Raw genomic sequence first — 20,766 nt, forward strand, 5'->3', positions numbered from 1 at the left:
TAATTTGTTATGTGCATTATTTTCTAAATAGGCAGCACAGGCTTCGTAACACAAACCATATATTTAACAAAATTTGAGTAGTATATATATTTAACTGAACTATTTAACACTCTTGAGCTACAATGATGTGACTTGTGAGCACCATTACGCCTAACAATATGGCAACAATAAGGCAGACCTATGTCTTATGTTATTTTAACTGAAATAAGTTCTTTCCAATACCATAAATATCAATAGTTTGTTTTATTTCATATTTATTATTATACAGTGTCAGAAGATACACAAAGTTGAGCTGCATTATCATTATCATTTCCAAATATGCGGTAACTATTCTAGATAACATCAGCATATAAGACTTCAGATAGTATAAACAAAATGGACTTCACCTGTTCTTAGTTTCCTAAGAAAGCAATTTATTGAAACACAAATTATTATTCTTATAGAGAAATGTAATACTGTTTTTCTTTTACTTTCCTGAAAAATGTGCCTCTGATCATTATTTGTTTGTTTTGCAATTATTTTCCATTCCTTTCAATATGTTGTTGGGATGGTAAAACAGATATGGCAGATGTGATTAATTTAGCAACCTCTTGATGATAAATTTGTCTTCAAAAATATATTAAGTACTCTCTGTATTTCAGCAACAAAATCCATGAGTCATCTACTCCTATACAATTAATTAATTTACTTAAGTAAAATTTTGTGTTTCTTAAGAAATTAAGTTTGTAATAATTCTTATGGTAGCAAGAAGAATCTATTTAGGAGTGGATAACATTCTTAAATGTAAAGTAACAGTTTCATTTAAGAGTATGCATGATTTTACTATTGTATGTGAATTCAAATTCTTGTAGCTCTGAGTTTTATATAGTAACAATGACTGTATGTAATCTGACACACTTAATAGCTCAGTCTACTTCAGCTCTGGCACTTTCAAAATGAAAATGGTATATCAAGAATGTCTCTTGTCTATTCCTCAGTGGAATAACATGAGGACATGGATGTCACAAAACAGTCAATAATATCTAATGATGAAAATGATTTGTACTATAATGTCTAAAAACTTACAGCTTCTTGGGTGTGATAAAATGAATTTAGGATCCTGCATGCCTGCAGGAAACAGCTTTGCATATCAATGAACATCTGAGAAGTTGCTCTTCCAGTACCAATTGCCCTTATTGAATTTAAGAAAAACAAATATATTTTCCTAACACTGAAGTTTCTTTTAGACCCTATATATACATCAGTTGCAATCACAGAGCCTGAGCTTTTACTACTATTTAGTAGCTAGTAGGCATTAGAAGATAGATGACAGATCTATAGATAGATGATAGATAGATGATAGATGATAGATAGATGATAGATTATAGATAGATAGATGGATGGATAGATAGAGATATAGATAGATACATAGACAGATAGATATAGATAGATATATAGATACATAGATATATAGAGGATAGATAGATGATAATAGAATATGATACAGAGATGAAAAGATATTTAAATGAGGATTATTTATTCACACAGCTCATGGAATATAATAATTGGCCAGAACACAGTACAGTTTTACATTGTATACTTTGGAATTTACATTTCATTTAGTTACTGGAAATCTTTTTAAGAAAAAAAATTGTAAGATAATAACAGTCAATGTACTAATCTTATGCAGACTCACTCTGTTGGAGAACAAGAATTAAAATGATTACTAGAATCTTCAATATGCTGATTGAAGAATACATCAAAATCATTGTGGAAAATCATTAGATCCATAACAGTTCACTGCTTTTTCTTTGATGTTTTCTCCAAATTCATGGTTTAATTTATTTAATTCACTTCTCTTACAAATATAGAAAGATTGGAAAGCATCTGTTACAGGTGTCCTTGCTATGAAGAACACAACAAAATAATAGATTTCAGTACCTAGTTAAAGAAAAAGAACAGTCTCATTTACATGTCTGTTTTAGCCTATCTTAGCATTGTCAATGAATATTAATTACTTGATTAAAGAAACTCGTAAATGCTTGAGATAAAAATAATCATAACCAAGGGGCTGGAGAGACAGCTCAGCGGTTAAGAGCACTGACTTCTCTTGCAGGGGATCAGGTTCGATTCCCAGCACCCACATGGCGGCTACTAACCGTCCTTAACTCCAGTTCCAGGGAAATCCGAAGCCCTCTTCTGACTTCTGCGGCATTGCACGACACGGGTGCACTCACATACATGCAGGCAATACACTCATACACATAAAATAAAAATAATAAATAAAATATTAAAAAAAATCATACCCCTTGCCACTCCAGAGATCCTGCCTTTTCTGCTAGCTAGTAAAAGCCAGCTTACTCCATCAGTTCTCCTTGGGCCATGGACACCTTCCACTGAGGCTGCAGGGGAATGCCTGATTAGTTGGTGTGAGTTAGCCAAATCTCTGTGCAGCACCACTCCTCCTGCTTTGGGACATCCCCACTCCCGACACTCCTGGATTTCCATCTTCTTTGCTGGCTCTAAGCCTTTTCAGCCCATCAGGGTCCCATAGCACCTCCTTGTGCCTTAGCCTCTTCCTACTAAAGCTACCAGAAAGCACCTGACTAGCTGAGTGATTTAGCCAAATCCAGCCTCATGAAGTGCCCATTCCTCTTCTCTGGGACCAAGCCAGTTGCTTGGCCCCAGAGTGCACAACTTCTCTGTTTAGCTGCTAAAATCAGTCCAGCTGATTCCCATCACATTAGCTAAAAAATGGAAAAAGCATAAATGTCCCTCAATTGATGAATGAATAATGAAAATATGATAACTTTTCACAATGGAGATCTACTCAGAGGTAAGGAAAAATGAAATAATAGATTTCAGGTAAATTAATGGAACTAGAAAGTGTTATATAGTAAATGAAGTAAAATTAAGTGACTTATGTTCTAAGTCAATTTGTGGAACTTCATTTCATATCCATATATTTGAGTATATATACTGATGTAATGCCAGGAGCAAGGAAAATCAAAAGAAACCATAGTGATAATGTTGAAGAAGGAGCTCTAGAGGCTGGGATTGTAGGAGACAGGTGTTTTTAAGGGGAAAATATGGAAAAGTGGGGTTCTTTAATTGATGAAAGAGTATGAAGTGTTATACAAGTGAAGTGACAGGTGAGATAAATAAAGCTCATATGGTGTGAAAATCCAGTGGGGAAGGTATTATTTCAAAGTCCTATTGAAAAAAAATATATATATATATATATATTTCTGTGTGCGTATAGATGACAGTTATATAACAAATACACAGTGACAGGTAGGAGAAACTTCCCTTCAAGTTTTTGGTCAGGATAATTCAAGAGACTCCAAAATAAGGCACGTTGTTGTCACAGCCTGTGACTACCTCCCCCAAAGTGAGGGTAAGACCCTATTGATGAATACAAGCCATTCTTTGGACTCAGGACTTGGAACAATTGAGCTGGAACTGACTTGGAAGCCTCATCCCTGAAGAGTAGCTCTCATTGTATCAGAGGATACTATATAAGCTGCCAAGGGAGAAAATCAGTCAATGGTCCTACCCAGCTGTAAAGCCTAATAAACAAGAATGACTGCCCAAGCAAACTATTGCTTTTGATGCAGTCATGGCACTTTTATCTTTGGGGAAATCAGCAGCTATCTAACAGGAATTAAGGCCTTTCAGTGGGTGACAATCCATGTAGTATTGTAAATGTAGCCAAATACACGTCTGGAGTAGTTATAGATCCTACAGAAAAGTAATGTATTTTATGATATCCATACATCAATATAGCTTCTTGCTTTATTCTAAATATGAATCCTTATATTTACACACAAGTGTACGTTTTAATCCTCATCAAATAGCATCTTTATGAAACATATGTAGGTTATTGCAGAGTTCCTGAATTGGTCAGACTCAGAGAATAAGTGTCTGTGAGACACTTAACTCTAAGTGACACAACTTCAATGTAACCACTACACAAAGGATGAATGCATCTGTCAACTCTCAACAAAGGAGTTTCATTATGCTTCAGATGGTGATTAACACAGAAGTTTACAATGGGCCAGTGTGCAGACAATAAGAGGTGTTGAGTCTTTATCCCTAAATCCAGGACCTATTTGAAATTTCTGCTTCCCTTAATTCAGGAATCACTGAGGAATAGGAGTGGGAAAGAGTGTATCATAAAGAGAAGATGGACACCACAAGGAAACAGTTTTCTAGACCACTGGTCAGTTAGTTATGTCAACTCACAGCAATGGTGATAGCATGTACAAGTCCTATTCCAACGCAAAGTGGACAAAATACTACCCCAGGAACAGGGAATTGGGTAAGAAATCCAACCCAACCTAATGAACTTTTGGCAATTAATGGCTTCATGGAGCTGGAGAGATCTTGACTTGCAGGGATGAGATTCTTGATGAGCCCAGTTAATTGACACATAGTTAAGGTTATTGAGGACAAAAAGCAGACTCTACAGGCTGTATTGTATACTTAACGGAATACAATAAATTACACAGGGGTCAGTAAGGGGAGGTATAACTGGAGAGCTAAATACCATCAAATTATATTGATTGAAAATGACAGAAATTCAATTAAAATTTTAAAAATTATGTGAAAAAGTAAAGAAATAATGAGATAGAATGAAAACATAGTACACAACCTGTAATATAGTTTTATAAAACCCTGAGCTATGTACTGGAATATATGTTAGGGATTTTAAATTAATACTCCAATCAATATGAGAACTAATTCTTTTTTAAAATTTCATTTCATTTCAATTATGATGCTGAATAAAATGAAATGCAATTGCATATTTTTCCTCAAACACAGAATTTAAATTTTTAGAAAGATATAAAGGAATTATTAGGGACAAGCAGGGAGATGAGGAGCAGTACGGTAGAGATCTATGAGAAGGGAGTAGTGGTGAAATGAACAAAGTGCATTCTATACACACAGTAAAATAGAATAAGCCCATTACTGTGTACAATGACCATATTCTAATAATAAGATATCTTTTTAGGAGCAGTCTATAAGTCAGTGAACTTGCACACATATATGTACAAGAGTACCATCACAAATCAGTTCGCTTGCTCATTAAGGATGCATTAGCTTCATTCTAAACATTACATCATCTCCTTAAAGTGATAAGCGAAATGTTGAAAACATGTTTTACAAACAAAATAGCTCTTTTACACAGAATACCTACTGTTAAAATGATCCTTTGTTGCCAACATACCTTTATGTTTTTATCAAATAGGGGATAAAAGTTTGATATTGTCTCAGGGAAGACTGTGTCCAATGCTTTTAATAAAAATGGAAGCTAATATTAGTTCGTGATGTTCAGAATGTACAAATGAATATTTTGTGTCTAAGGTTCATTTTAAAAATTGTATATATACATTGACAGAATGATACCTAAAGGAGTGATTACATATGTCACAAGTTTAAAGATGACTATTGGAAGAAGTGAGTGAGCAACTTAAAATATTCACCAGTCTTTCACATCATGTTTGATGGATTAGTCTTTTGTCAGTAATAGATTCCAGGTCTCACTCAGTTAAAAAAAAAAAGTGACTTTCAGGTGTGAAAAGTGAGAATACACAACTAAACAACTTTCAGAATTTGTTTCAGCTTTCTGTCAAGTTTATGCCCTTCTTGGACAGGTTTTGGAATTTGATGAAACAAGGAGTGGTAGACAAATATATTTGTTTCCTACCTCTTCTCTATGGATAAGTCTGTCATTATGAATGATTTGAAAAACTTCACAAAACCTGCATTTGATGACAGTAGTTAGTATCCGACCTACTTATCTTAAACAATATAACAACGTCCAGTATTTACATTCAATGGTTAAAATATATATCTGGCTTTAGAAGGACATGAATATAATGAACAAAAATGTGGCTTCAGAGAAATTTAACTTTACAAGTATTGTAATAATGGTTGTATTATTATTAATGCAGGTGATTTTCAGTAGTCTCAATGTCAACATATTGAAGAGATGTTCCATTTAACAACAAAAATTTTCTTATTAAAATGCAAATGGGCACCTGTCTCCATGGAATCGGAGCAAGGACATAGAAGACCAAGGAAGGGTATGTCAACTAAAGAGAAGGATTCCTGTAAAACTTATGAAAACCCCACTACTTTGTAAGCTAATTAAAATACAATTAATGACAAAAGTTTTTGAAAACAGATACTGTGAATAGGTACCCACATTGGGCAAGAATTCTAATTAAATATCTCAGTGCCAAACATGGGTTACCTGCTTACAGAGAGGCCCCAGAGATTTACCAAACAACACATCCTATCACTATTGGTTTTGGTTGTCCACCATGACGAAATGGCATGACCATATTGGTGAAGACACAGCATACACTATGTAGGACACAGAATAATCAAGTTGGAACTGACATGACAATATCCTCCTTGCACACTACATGTCATAATGCCTGAAGGTGCTATGTCCACAGGGGGAGATTAGACATAAGTGGTCTTACTTAGCACTGGACCCTGAATGCTGCAATACCAACCTGCTAGACATGTTATGCCCACTGGTACAATAATAAAATGATATTTATGGAGAGTAAGCAACAGTTTTTTTTTTCTTGTTTTCTTTTGTTGTTGTTGTTTGTTTTTTGAAACATGGTCTCCCTGCTGGCCTGGAGCACACTATGCAAACCAGGCTGAACTCCTGTCATAGAGATCCACCTACCTTCGTCCTCCAAGTCCTGGGATTAAAGGCGTCCACCAAAATGCTGGGCTACCCAACTGCTTTTTAATTTGTACTGAGGCCTGATTCACAGGAGGGTATTCATATCTTATACTGAAAATCTGAGTTTCAGGAGATCATAAGCCCTAGAGGGGGAAATGACTTCTGTTCTTTTGCCAAATATTCATGCTGTCAAACTGCTTTTATAGCCATAGATTAAAGCTTTTGGTAACCTTCACCAGAGAAGGCTCATTTGCCCATGAGCAGTAGAGAGCCATAACTGATAAAACTGCTGAGGATGGCTGTTGAGTGGCCAGCCCTAAATCAGACATCTTTAACACATACCCAAACCCAAAACTCCAGATGTATTATGGAAGAGGGCCCTGCACAAACATAAGAACTGGAAGATGAGAAAGAGTGCTGTGAAATGCTGTCTCTGATACATGCCATGGACATTGTTGATATAAAGTTATGATTATCTGCACAAGATCAAACCTATATTCTGACAGGTAGCATTAACTGGACCCAGTCAGTTATTAAGAAAATTAAAAATAAAAGAACTCATGAGTGTCACGAATGTGGGAAGGGTTGTGTTAAGGATGTCTTCACGGAGTAGAAAGTGGGAGTCAAGGGTGGGTGTGATCAGGATGCATTATATACATGCATGAAATTTTCAATTAATAAAAAAAAGCTTCTTTTTTAAAATATTACTTTTTTATTTATTATTTTTTCATGTTTGTTATTTGAGGTCAATATATTTCGAGACCACGCACATTTGACTTCAGGCTGTCTACCTGTGCACGGGCTCCAGTGAAGCCCCTTTACCACCTTCCTCCCGTTGCTCAGGCCCAACCTGACGCTGCCGGATAGAACAACCCAGACTGCTGGTAAAGTGTTGCTGTTGCGTTTCGTTTGGTTGGTTGTGTGTACACAGTGTATACAAAGTGAGTTGTACAGTGCCCAGGAAAGAGCAAGAGACAAGGAATCAGGAGAAGGAGGGAACAGGGCAGAGAGGGGGTGAGGACCTGGAAAGGGGGTTATTTATTATTTTTGTCTTATGTGTATGAGTGTATTTCCTGCATGTCCATAAGTGCACCTGGTCGTGCAATGCCTGCAGAGGTCAGAAGAGGCTGTCAGGTCCCCTGAGACTGGAGTTTTGGACAGTTAGCTGCCATGCGGGTGCTGGGATTTGAACCCGGGTCTTCTGCAAGAGCAGTGTTCTTAACAGCTGAACCATCTCTCCAGCCCTCAGCAAAACTGCTATGATAGAATAATAAAATTTACAAAAAATCTAATGTACATTGCTAAGATCAGTACTAGAAGAGAGTAGCTTACTTGAACTTCACAATTGTTTTAAAATTTCTTTTAAAATTAAGCAAGTGGCAAAGAAGAAGTTATTACACATTTTCTGTAGGCAAAGAGGGATCACAGGTTATTTAAAAACTCTATATAAGATCTGGAGTGATGGCTCAGAAGGTAAGAGCAAGTACTTCTCTTGCAGAAGACCTCAGATTTTAGCAACACTCATGTCAGGTGGCCTACAACCACTTTTATTCCCAGTTCTAGAAGATCTGAGACCTTCTTCTGGCCTCCACAGGCACTGCACTTACATGCACAAACTCATACACAGACACACATGAATGCAAATTATTTAAAATTAAAATAAAAAAATAATCAAAATAAAAATAAATTGTGTCTAAATATAATCACTTCTTAACAGAAAGATTCCAGTCCCATTTAATGTAAGTATCATTATTTTCCTTCATACCCAACTGGCTATCAATGTATTTATTCAATATAATACTATTGAAAAAATTTTATTTATCATAACTCTGTTTTACTTGAATGAATATTTTAATAGCCTCAGATTTTCATTACAAGACATATTTATATTTACTACTCAGTTGCAGTTAATGGTGAAATTCTTTTATTTATATTTTTTGATGAGTTAGCCCTTCATGCTTGTTGGTACTGATGCCTCCACTTCCCACTCATTTTACTCTACCCCATCTCATTATTTAATACCCATTAATCTCCCTAGTATTTTATTAAGGTCAGAACAAAACATTCAGAAGTAATATTTATTTCTGGTTAGAAATACGTCTATACCCTTGAGTGTTACAAAACAAGCAAAAGAATTTGCCAACTGCCCAGTGAAAATAACAGATTTACTACTTGAATTTATGTATAACGCATGATGATTAAGTAATATTTTGTTCTCTCTTTTCTTAAATATTTTACACTTTTGAACAGAGGTTAAAATATTAATTACAAAGAATGTTTACTCAATATGTGTTTTATAAATGTAGATGTGAGAGAAAGAGCACACAAAGCGATATATCGTGCTAGGAAATATCTTGGTATAATGTAGAAAAACATATTAGAAACAGTTTAGCAAACAAAAGAAGAATAATCAATTTATTTTTCTTATTAATAAGCTATTGTTTCAGGAACTGACTTCCAAAACAGAACATGTAACATTGATTTTAATTTGGGAATTGATTAAATAACATTCCCTGAAAACACACAGAGCATGCCATGTCTACAAATGTATAATGTATATTTTCTAAGTCTTTGGATTAGATATTTTCTAGGAGAAAATGCATATTGAAAATTCATTTTAAAATTATTATCTTGATAGGAAAAATGTTATCTCTAAAGGGTACTAAGTAATCAAATTAAAATGAATTTGAAATCTAGGTTCCTGAAATCTAAAGATTTTTTCCTCACTACATTTTGGAGAAATAGTAACATTACTAACTTAAATGAGATTTTTTTCTTTCAGATGATAAAATACTGATCTAATATGAAATAATTAAAAAGAAGCTTATAGCTCACATGCATCAGCACAGCTTGGAGATCTAGTCAGAACACCACATACTTAGTTGTCATCGTTCCCATCTAGGACTAGGCCAGAATCTACTACCTGCATGGCTACCTGACCACCACCTCTACATTCATAGACCTAGCTCTGATTTCCCACCTGCCAAACCAGTCTGGAATCCTCTTTGTCCTACCAAAAGCACAGACCAATTAACTATTCATACTATATCAGAATACAACTAAGACACAAAAATAAAAACAGAACCAAATTTCCACTCAAAAAAGGTAGACTAGAATTTCATATCAGACACAAAACCAACAATGGAAGTCCAAATGTCCAGGCCACATGACAAAAACACAAATAATCTGAAAACGAAGATATGTTCCCACCAAATTCCATCAGTCTGACAGAAGACTTCTAAAATGAGAATGACGCAGAAGAACCCCAGTACACAGAACTTGAAAGAAAAATCATAAACATGATTAAATAATCCAAGGATTTTAAAGAAGACACAAATAAATACCTCAAGGAACTCAAAGAAGATAGGAATAAATTCCTGACTAAAACTCAAGAAAATACAAATATATACAAGAATGAAATGAAAGGATAATTCAGGATTTGAGAAATGAATTCAGGAATGGGATAAAAATACTGATGAAAAATGCAAGCCGACATGAAGATGAATTAAGCAACTCAACAAACCAATTAGAAAAAAAAAACAGAAGAAAGTTTTACAGACAGAAAGAATCAAGTGAAAAACAAAATTTGTTGACCTGATAAAGAAGAACTATCAGAATGCTCAAGCAAAGAGTATATTACAAAACATTAAACACAGGATCAGACTATGTAAAATATTTTCATGGAGCACCATGAGAAGACAGAGTCTATGAACCTATAGCACAGAAGGAGAAGAATCTCAATTGCACTGACAAGCTCTTCAACAGGATTAAGAAGAAAACATCCCTCAGTTAAAACAAGACACTAATATAGGTACAAGAAGAAAACAGAACACCAAATGACCTGTAAAGAAACTACTCAAAGCACATAATAGTAAAACCACTACATATACAGAAAAAGAAGGGTGCTGAAAGCTGCAAGAGTAAAATAACAACTTACATATAAATAAAACCCATCAGAATCTTAGTTGATGTAAGCTTTAAACTTATTTATATGTAAGTTGTTATTAATTAAGTTACATATAAATAAAACCCATCAAAATACTAGTTGATGCAAACTTTAAACTTATTTATTATTAATTAATTGATATTTTATGTATTTGTATGTGTACCATGTGCATTCAATGCCCGCAGAGGACAAAAGATGACACTAGATCACCTGAAACTGAAGTTACAGACACCATGTGGGTGCTTGGAACCAAACCTGAGTCTTCTGCAAGAGTAACCAGTGTTCTTAACAACTGAACTATCTATCCAGCCCCTTAATGAAAGCTTTTAAAACCAGAAGACCTTGGAGCACTGTATGCCAAAGTCTAAATTACCTCGGATGCCAACTTTACTCAGCAAAACTCTTTATCATAGTCTAAGGAAAAAGAATTCAACTTAAGAATCAAGAAAAACAAGAACAAAGTAAACCCACACCCAGCAAATTAGAAGAATAATGAAAACTAGGACAGAAGTCAATGAAATAGAAACAAACAAACAAATAACAGCAAAAACAGAACAAAGAATCAACAAATCTAAGAACTGGTTATCTGAACTATAAGCAAGATAGACAGATCCTTATCCCTGCTAATAAAAAGAAACTGTATATCAAAATCAACAAAATTAGGAATGTGAAGGAAACATTATACATTACAGCAGGCAACAAAGTAATCTAGACTATTACAAGGGAATACTTTAAAAGTCTATAGATTTTTAAATTAGAATACCTAAAAAAAATGAATGTTTGTAAAATTCAGGAAAATTGCCAAAGTTAAACCAAGGAGAGTTCAATAACTTAAACAGACCCATAACAAATAATGATATTGAAACAGTATAAAAAGACTATTGACTACCAATAGCCCCGGTCCAGAGAGATTCACAGTATAGTTGTAACAGAAAGTCAAAGAGGAACTACAACAAAAACTAATGCCCTGGCAATATACGCCCACTTGTGCAACACAGGCATGAATGCCATCCAGTTGTACTACTTCTGGAGATCTACACTAAATTCTCAATATCCTACTTCAGAGATATTTGCTTGGTCAGTGGACCATGGGAACAGCTGGAAGGAAATGGGAGGGATGGAAACAATGTAAATAAATCATTCATTTTTGAAAGTCTCAAAAACATAAAAGGAAGTATAAAACAATTTAAATGAACAGCAAATTAAAATAAAAAATATTTGATTTTTTAAAAAGTTTATCATGGTAAAGACTTTACAAGGATATGTTATGGAATTTACAAAACAACTTAAAATTTGTGATGACTGTGTATTTTAAAGAAGTATATCAATTTGAACTTTGTCCTCCACATGTTCTAAAATTAATTTCTGTGAGACCTTTTTTCATTTATCCAGAAATAAAGTATAGATTTTAAAAATAATAATTATCCATAAAGTAGTTATTGAAAGATGATTTTTTTTCCATACAACTTAAATTTCTTGAAACAACATGGAAGTTAGAAACAAGATTCTACCTCATGCCAGTCAAATTGGCTGTCATTAAGAAAGCAAAAAATGATTAGGCCTTGCTTCCTCTATAGCATGAGCAACTCCAATTTCCCTGACCCAACACCCTGTCCTATTTCTAGCCTTGGTTGCAGGCCTGCTTTTGTTCTTTGTGCCCCCAGTCTCTGGAACAATGTCTTAGTCCAGATCTACCTACTGTGACCTGATTTTCTGTTCTCAGGTCCACTCAGTTTTCCAATCTGATTTGTTAAACCTTTCTCAGGCTGTCTCCAACCCACCTTACCTTTGGACTTCTGAGACCAGGCTTCTTTTCTGGTTGTCTCCATAACCTCTTAGCTTGGATTCCTGAGACTAGACTTCTACCCTTTTTGCCTACAATAGATACCAGGCTAAAACCATGCAAAAATCTGAAATACACATGAATTAACCAATGATACTTTAGCAAAAAGCAGTCAAGTGACATCAACAATGTAAACCAAACCAAATCTCAAATAAACAGAAAAATAATAGAATTTCCTATCAAAACACAACCAAGAAAAGTAGCAATATGCCCAAATGGCAGTGCAAATACACACATAATACAAAAAGAAAACCAAGGGACTATTTCCCCAACAAAATCCACCAGCCTTACAGAAGTGTACTTCAATGAGGATCACACTAAGGAACCCCATGGCACAGAATTTAAGAGAATAATTATAAATGTGGTGAAAGAGTTTAAAGAAAACACAGAAAAGGAATTCAAAGTTGTAAAAGAGGATAGGCATAAACATGTGAAGGAAAATGAAGGAAATACAAATACACAGCTGAAGGAAATAACAAAAACAAATCAGAACTTCAAAAGTGAATTGAAAGATGAGATAGAAATATTGAAGGAAACCCAAGCCAAAATGAAGATGGAATTGAAAATCTTTTAAGTCAATTTGAAACTACAGGCAGAAACCTCACAGAATGAATGAAACAGAAAACAATCAAGACTATGTAACAAAATTGAAGAACTAGACTCCTCAGGCAAAGACTGTGAAACATTTTTAAAAATCAAACAAAAAACCCAGGAATGGAATATGCAGGAAATGTGGAAACCCATGAAAAGACCAATCTACATATTATAGGCATACAGGAAGGAGAACAATCTGAGGCCAATAAATCTGTAATATGTATGTTTTCCTTAATTTAAGGAAATTTTCTTCTATGATCCAGTTGAAGGATTATATAATCTTTCCATGACAAGTAAATGCCATTCTTGATATTCTGTCATCTGTTTTATTCATTCACTAGCAGCTTTCAGTATCCTCTCTTTGTTCTGTACATTTAAGTTTTTACTACGATATGTCATGCTGCTAGAAAAAAACAAGCTACATATAAAGAAAAACCCAAAAGAAATGCATTTGACTTTCAATGCAAACTATGAAAGCCAGAAGAGAATGCTTGACAGAAGCATTCTCAGTTCTAAATGATCACAGATGCCAACTCAGAATATTTTACCCAGCAAAACTATCCATCATAGTTGAAGGAAAATAGAAAATTCCCCATGACATGAATAGGCTGAAAGAATTCATGCCCACCAAATCAGTCCTACAGAGAATACTCAAAGCGATTCAAAGGACCAAGAAAGGAAAACAAAGGAAGGTATAATTATGAAAACTTGAAATAAGATCAAGTACATGAAACAATTAAAATTACAGTGACCAATACACATCTGTCAATAATAAGTCTAAATATCAATGGTATCAGACCTACATAAAAAGGCACAGACTAGTGGAATGGATAACAAAACAAAATCCATCTTTTTGTTGTCTTCAAGAAACATATCTGAATTTCAAGGATAGACATTACCTTAGGGTGAAAAGATGGAAAAAAATTCCAAGCAAATAAGAAGCAAGCACCTGTTGTAATTCTAACATCCAGCAAAATAGACTTAAATTAAAATTAATCAGAAGAGTTAAAGGTGTTCACTTCATTCCAATCAAAGGCACAAATAATCAAGAAGATATTACAGTCATAAACATATGTGCACCAAACTCTGGTGCATCCAATTTCATAAGAAACATTACTACAGGACTATAAAACACAAATTAACCAGAGCATGTAAAAATAGGTGACTTCCATACCCCACTATCTCCAATACATAGGTGAACTGGACAAAGCTTAAACAGAGAAACCTATGAATTAAATGGCATCATACATCAAATGCACTTAATAGAGATCTACAGAATATTCCACACAAACACTAAATAATACCCTTTCTACTCAGCAACACAGACAAGTTTCTCTAAAAACTGAACACATTCTAGGGAAGAAAACATACCTCAAGAAATACAAAAAATTAAAATAATTCCATCATCCTATCAGGTCACAGAGCTAATAAGCTTATAGTCAACAACAAAGAAACTCTAGAAACTACACGAACTAATTGAGATTAAATAACACACAATTGAATAATTACTGGGTCAAAAAAGAAATTAAGAAGGAAATGAAATTATTCCTGGAACTAAATGAAAATAAGAATACAGCATAATAAAACTTCTGGGACACTTACAAAGCAGGTCTAAGGGGGAAATTTATTGCTCTGAGTGACTACCTTAAAAAAATCAGAAAGATCGCATGCAAATCACTGAACAGTACAACTTAAGACTCTGGAAAGGCAAAAAAGAAACATGTTTTTTTAGCAGCACTTATCTATGACTATGAATAAAAGAAAGGTTTAGGGTAATGAAACAGGTTGATATCTCACATGCTGTTATCACTGAAACCTGGGAACAGACTTGTTATAATAATTTTGGTTTGGTTTTGTCTTACGTTGGCAATATAAATTTGAATGTATTTTAATCACTCTCTTTCTAAAGCTGGTAAATAGTTTCCCATGAATAAATAACATTTTCATCCCTAAAAAATGAAATAACAAAAATCAGAGCTGACATTCATGAAATAGAAACAAAGAAAACAATACAAAGAATCAATGAATCTAAGAGTTAGTTCTTTGTAAAACTAGATAAACAGACCCTTAGCCTCATTAACCAAGAGAAAGAAAGCAAATCAAAATTAATAAAATCAGAGACAAAAGTAGAAACATCATAATAGACACCAAAAAATTCAGAACATTATGAAGGAATACATACAAAACATATGCTCTATTAAATTTTAAAATCTAAAAGAAATGGATGAATTTTAAATTAATGGAAACTACGAAAGTTAAAGCCAAATGAGATCAACAGTTTAAGCAGACCCATAACAAATAAGGAAATTTATACAGTAATTCAAAACCTCCTAACTAAAAAAAGCCCAGGCCTATATGGATCCAAAGCAGAATTCTACCAGATATTAAAGGTCTATAACCAGTATTTCTTAAATTATTCAAAAGACATAGTCAGAGGGACAATTTCTAAACTTCTCCTAAGAAGCCAGTATCAATCAAGTACCAAAACAAAGTAGAGACACAACAAAAAAGATGACTATAGGCCCATATCCTTAATGACCATAGATGCAAAGATTCAAAAAAAAAAAATACACTCACAAACTTCATATAGACACATATCAAATGGATCATCCACCATGATCAAGTGACCTTTATCCCAGAGATGCATGGATGGTTCAATAAATGTAAATCAGTAAATGTAATAAAACATAAATGGACTTAAAGAAAAAAAAATCATATGGTCATTTCAATAGATGCTGAAATGGCCATTGATAAAATCCAACCTGCATTCAGTTTAAAAACTCTAGAGGGAGCATATCTCAACATAATTAAAACTATATACAACAAACCCATAGCCAACATCATTTTGAATGGAGAAAACCTGGACTCATGCCCCATTAAATTCTGGAACCGGAGAAGGCTGTCCACTGTCTCCATTCCTTTTCATTATAGTGCTTTAAACTCCTGTGAATTGCAGTAAGACAAGAAAAGAAAATTAAGGATTAGCAATTGGAGAATAGGCAAAATTATCACTATTTGTAGAAAAATAGGATATCATACATACAAGTTCCTAAAAACTCTACCAGAAATCTACTAGAAATGATTAATATTTTTCAGTAATTGGCAGATAACAAAATCAACTTATAAAAATCAGTAAACTTTCTATATACCGGTAACAAGTGATCCAAAAGCATTCAAGAAATCATCCCATTCACTATAACCTCACAAAAAAATATTTAGGGATGGTGCTGGAGAGATGGCAGTTAAGAACACTGACTGTTCTTGCAGAAGACTCGGGTTTGAATTCCAGCACCCACATGGCAGCTAACAACTGTCCATAACTCCAGTTCCAGGGGATCCTACAGCCCCTTCTGTCCTCTGTGGGCATTGCATGACATGGGTGCACTTACCTACATGCAGGCAATACACACATACACATAAAATAAAAATAATATAATATTAAAAAATATTTAGGGATAAACCTAACTAAAGATATTAAAGTTCTCTAAGATGAACATTTTCAGTTTTTAAAGAAAGACATAGAGGAATACAACAGGACCTACAATGCTCATGGACTGACAGAATTAATATTGTGAAAATAACAGTTTTTGCAAAACCAATCTATAAGTTCAATGAAATGACGATCAAAATACCCATTGCATTCCTCACAGAACTAGAAAAGACCATCCTAAAATTCATATGGAATCACAAAAGATGCTGCATAGCCAAAACTATCATGGCCAAAAAGTACAACACTGGAAGGATCATCATAATGGATCTCAGATTATTTTGTTGAGTTTTAGGAAAAAAAAAAAAAAGGATGGTACTGAAACAAAAATAGACACAGACCGATGGCACACAACTGAAAATCCAAACATGATACATGAAATTTCAGTCACGTGGTATTTGACAAAGGTGAAAACCACGTACAATGAAGGAAAGGCAGTATCTTTGATAAACGGTGCTGGCAAAATTGGATCACTATTTATAGAAGAATGAAATTGGACCCTTATCCTTCACCATGCACAAATGTCACACCAAATTGATTAAAGACCTCAATATAAAATCTGAAACTCCGAAACTGTTAGAGGAAAACATGGGCAGTACCTTACAACAAACAGAACCTCATTAAGCTACAAAGCTTCTGTACAGCAAAAGAAACAACCAAGGAAGTGAAGAGGAAAGCCACTGAGTGGGAGAAAATCTTCACAAGCTACACATCTGGCAGAGGATTTATACCCAACATATACAAAGAACTGAAAAAAACAAAGAAACAAGAAAATAAACTCCCTAGTAAAAAGATGGGCTATAGATCTGAGCAAAGAGTTCTGAAAGGAAGAAATAAAAATTACCTAAAAAAAAAACCTTTAAAATTCTCAATATCATTCGTAATTAGAGAAATGCAGATAAAAACCATTTTAAGGTTCCATCTTACCCCAGTCAGCTTTGTTACGATCAAGAGAACAAAAGACCCCAAATGTTGCTTAGCATATGGGGAAAAGGGAATGCTCATTCACTGCTGGGAGGATTCCAAACTAGTGCAATTACTATGGAGAGCAGTATGGAGACCTCAAAAAAAAAAAAAAAAAAAAACCTGGAAATGAATCTACTATATATCATTTTGTTATACCACTCTTTGGTATACATGGAAAGGACCCATCCTTCTGTAGATATACCTGTACATCCATATTGGCTGTTGTTCCTTTTACACTAGCAAAGAAAAGGAAACAACCTTATTGTCCCTCAACTAATGAATGGATAATGAAAATGTGGTACATTTACACAATGGGGTTCTACTCAGCAGTTAGAAAAGATGATATTATCAAATTTTCAGGTAAATTAGAGAGAGACTGTTGTATTAAGTGAAGTAACAAACTCAGAATTCCAACCAAGACTGTTCTTGCTCATTTGAGGATCATAGCACCAATTCCTTATATGTGAGTATGTACAGCTGGAGCCAGAAAAATGGAAAGGAAACACAAAGCTAAAGGGAAAGAAAATATGGAATTAGGGAGATGGTGGGGAGAAGATATTCCCATGGGGGAGGTGGGGAAAGTGAGAGTGTCTGGGAGTGCTGAGGGTGGGACATGCAGGTGACCAAGTGTGTGGGGAAGAAGAGGGGGGAATGGGGGAGGTGAGGTTGTCAAGGGGAGGGTGGCATAATGGGGGTGCTTGGACTTGGAAGGGAAGAGGAAGGTTGGCTAGGAAAAGAGAGAGGAGAGATGAATGGATCAGGGGTAGAGCACAAAGAGAGAAGAAATGAGTCAGCTTGGTTACCCCCTGAGAAATATACAGTTTCTGAACTTTAATGAATATTTATACCTGGGGGCTGTATGGTAAGAAGTACAGGACCAGACAGGAGAGACCACCCTTCAAATGGTTGGTAAGAGTAGTCCCAGGGACTCCCAAAATAGCAATTGCTATTGTCGGAGCCCTATGTTTCTACCAGAACTCTAAGGTAATGCCCTACTGCTGAAGACAGAATATAATTTGGACACAGGACTTGGAGTATTGAAGCAGGAACTCACCAGGAAGCCTTTTCCCTTGAGACTGTTTTTCACAGTTCTTGAGGTTCTATGCAAGCTGCTAAGAGAGAAAAATCAATCAATGGTGCAACTCAACCCTAAAGCTGAATTACCATAAGGACTAGCAAAGCAAACAACTTCCATTGCTGCAGTAGTGGCACTGTGAGTTCATGGGTGACACTGTAACCACAGCCATATACACATGGTTAGAGTAGTTCTAGAAACACTATCTCTGTCATATCTCTAGACAAATGAAATTTATTAATACATGGTAAATATGGATCCTTATATTTACAGACAAATATACCATAAACCACTCATCAAAAAAAGTTTATTTTGCAACAGATGGAGGTTACTGCAACAGATGGAAGTGTTGCAAAAGATGGAGGTTATCATAACTGGTCACAAAGAATATACATCTGAGAAATGCCCAGTACTAGATGACATAAGCTACAGTTGAACCTTTACAGCAACTCTCAAGGAACATAGTGGGAAAGGAAGTGGAGTGAATAGTAGTGCATCCCTCAACTTTCACCAGTGATGCTTCCTTATACGACAGAGTGCGACGTACTCAGAGGCAAAACTGACTACGTTTTAGAAAATAAAAGACTGAAAATTTGTGTCCTTGAATAGGACTCCTATTTTAAACCTCACCCACTCACAAATCACGGACTATTATGGAAAGGGAGCAGAAAGATTTTAACATCCAAGGTTGGTCCATGAACATAAGGAACAGAAGCTTGCTCATTTGAAACTGTGGCAATGGTGGCATGGAGCGCAAAGCCCATGCCAACTCAATCAGAAAAGGGCCCAGAGTGGTGAGAGGGAAATGGGCAGCAGGCCCACCCTATCCTGAGGACTGTTGGAGACTGACTGCTGCTGAGTGAGGAAGAGTAGATCTTCCTTTATGATGTCTAGATAAGCTGAATAGACTCCTGTGGATAAACTTGCATCTGAATTAAATGCTTGACAGGATGGGACTCATCATGCATGGCAGAATACCTGAGGCCCAGTGGGGGCAATGTGGGGCATGGATGGGGAAGGGAGTTCTTAACTTGATTAAGAACTGTTGTATGAAATGTACAAAAGCTCAAAAATATATTTTTTTAAAAAAGCAAAAAACATATGCTGGAGATGGAAAGAAAGAAGACCCATTTTTAGTTGACAGGAATGTGAACTTCTGATTTTATAGAAGAAAACTAAACCCCTTACCTGTATAAAATTTCATTGAAATAAAATTTGTTATCATTTATATATATATATAAATAATTATAGGGTACATGGAAACAAACTTCTTTTTAGACAGTCTACATAAATGCATAAATCTTACATTACTACATGTTATTTTTCTTTTGTATGTGTGTGTGTGCACATGCTCAAATGCATAAATTAGTATGTACATGTGCTATGGTGTCTATAAGAAGGTATAGGATCCCCTAGAGCTGGAGTTATAGGCAGCTGCCCATACTAGGAGCCAAGCTCTGATCCTCTGAATAGTAGCAAGCATCCCTAACTGTTGAGTCATCTCTCCACTTCCTATGTTTTTGCAATCATGCAAGATATCATCATTACTATATAATAGTAGAAAGGCTTGTTTTCAACTTTATAGTACAGTGTTCTTACAAAGAGCATATATATATATATATATATATGTGTGTGTGTGTGTTATATAATAATAATATATGACAGTGGGATCAATTCATCAGTTCACCATGAGTTATAAGACTCCAGGTTTGTTAACTCTAATTTCAAGTCAATGTAGTTTTTCAAAAGAAGGTGTGGGATGCTTCACTAATGTAGCACCATTTATCTGTAACTGATGAAGATGCTGTCAGTGTTTTGGTTCATTCCCTCTTACTGGAAGGTTTGATCAACTTGATGTCATACTGAGAGCACCTCCAATTGTGTCCACAAGCGTCTCTGGTCACATAGCTGTCTTACAATTGAAATGTGCTAGGACTTGCCAACTCAGGAACAATGCTCAACTAAGAAAGGGGAAACGCAAAATCCTGACAGAAGATGCTTCTGAGCGAGAATGCACACTTTGTCTCAGAGCTGCCTACTGTGATTAAGTCCCACTTGTTACTGAGATAGGAACTTTGTTTTTGTTCTCATTGTTTTCTTCACCAGTCACTAATTCCCATTATCATCCTTCAAAGAAACTACTGGAAATGAAATTGAGTCTCAAGTT

This window comes from Nannospalax galili, unplaced genomic scaffold, assembly GCF_000622305.1.
Source record: "Nannospalax galili isolate Female #2095 unplaced genomic scaffold, S.galili_v1.0 scaffold115, whole genome shotgun sequence".
NCBI classification, from domain to species: domain Eukaryota; kingdom Metazoa; phylum Chordata; class Mammalia; order Rodentia; family Spalacidae; genus Nannospalax; species Nannospalax galili.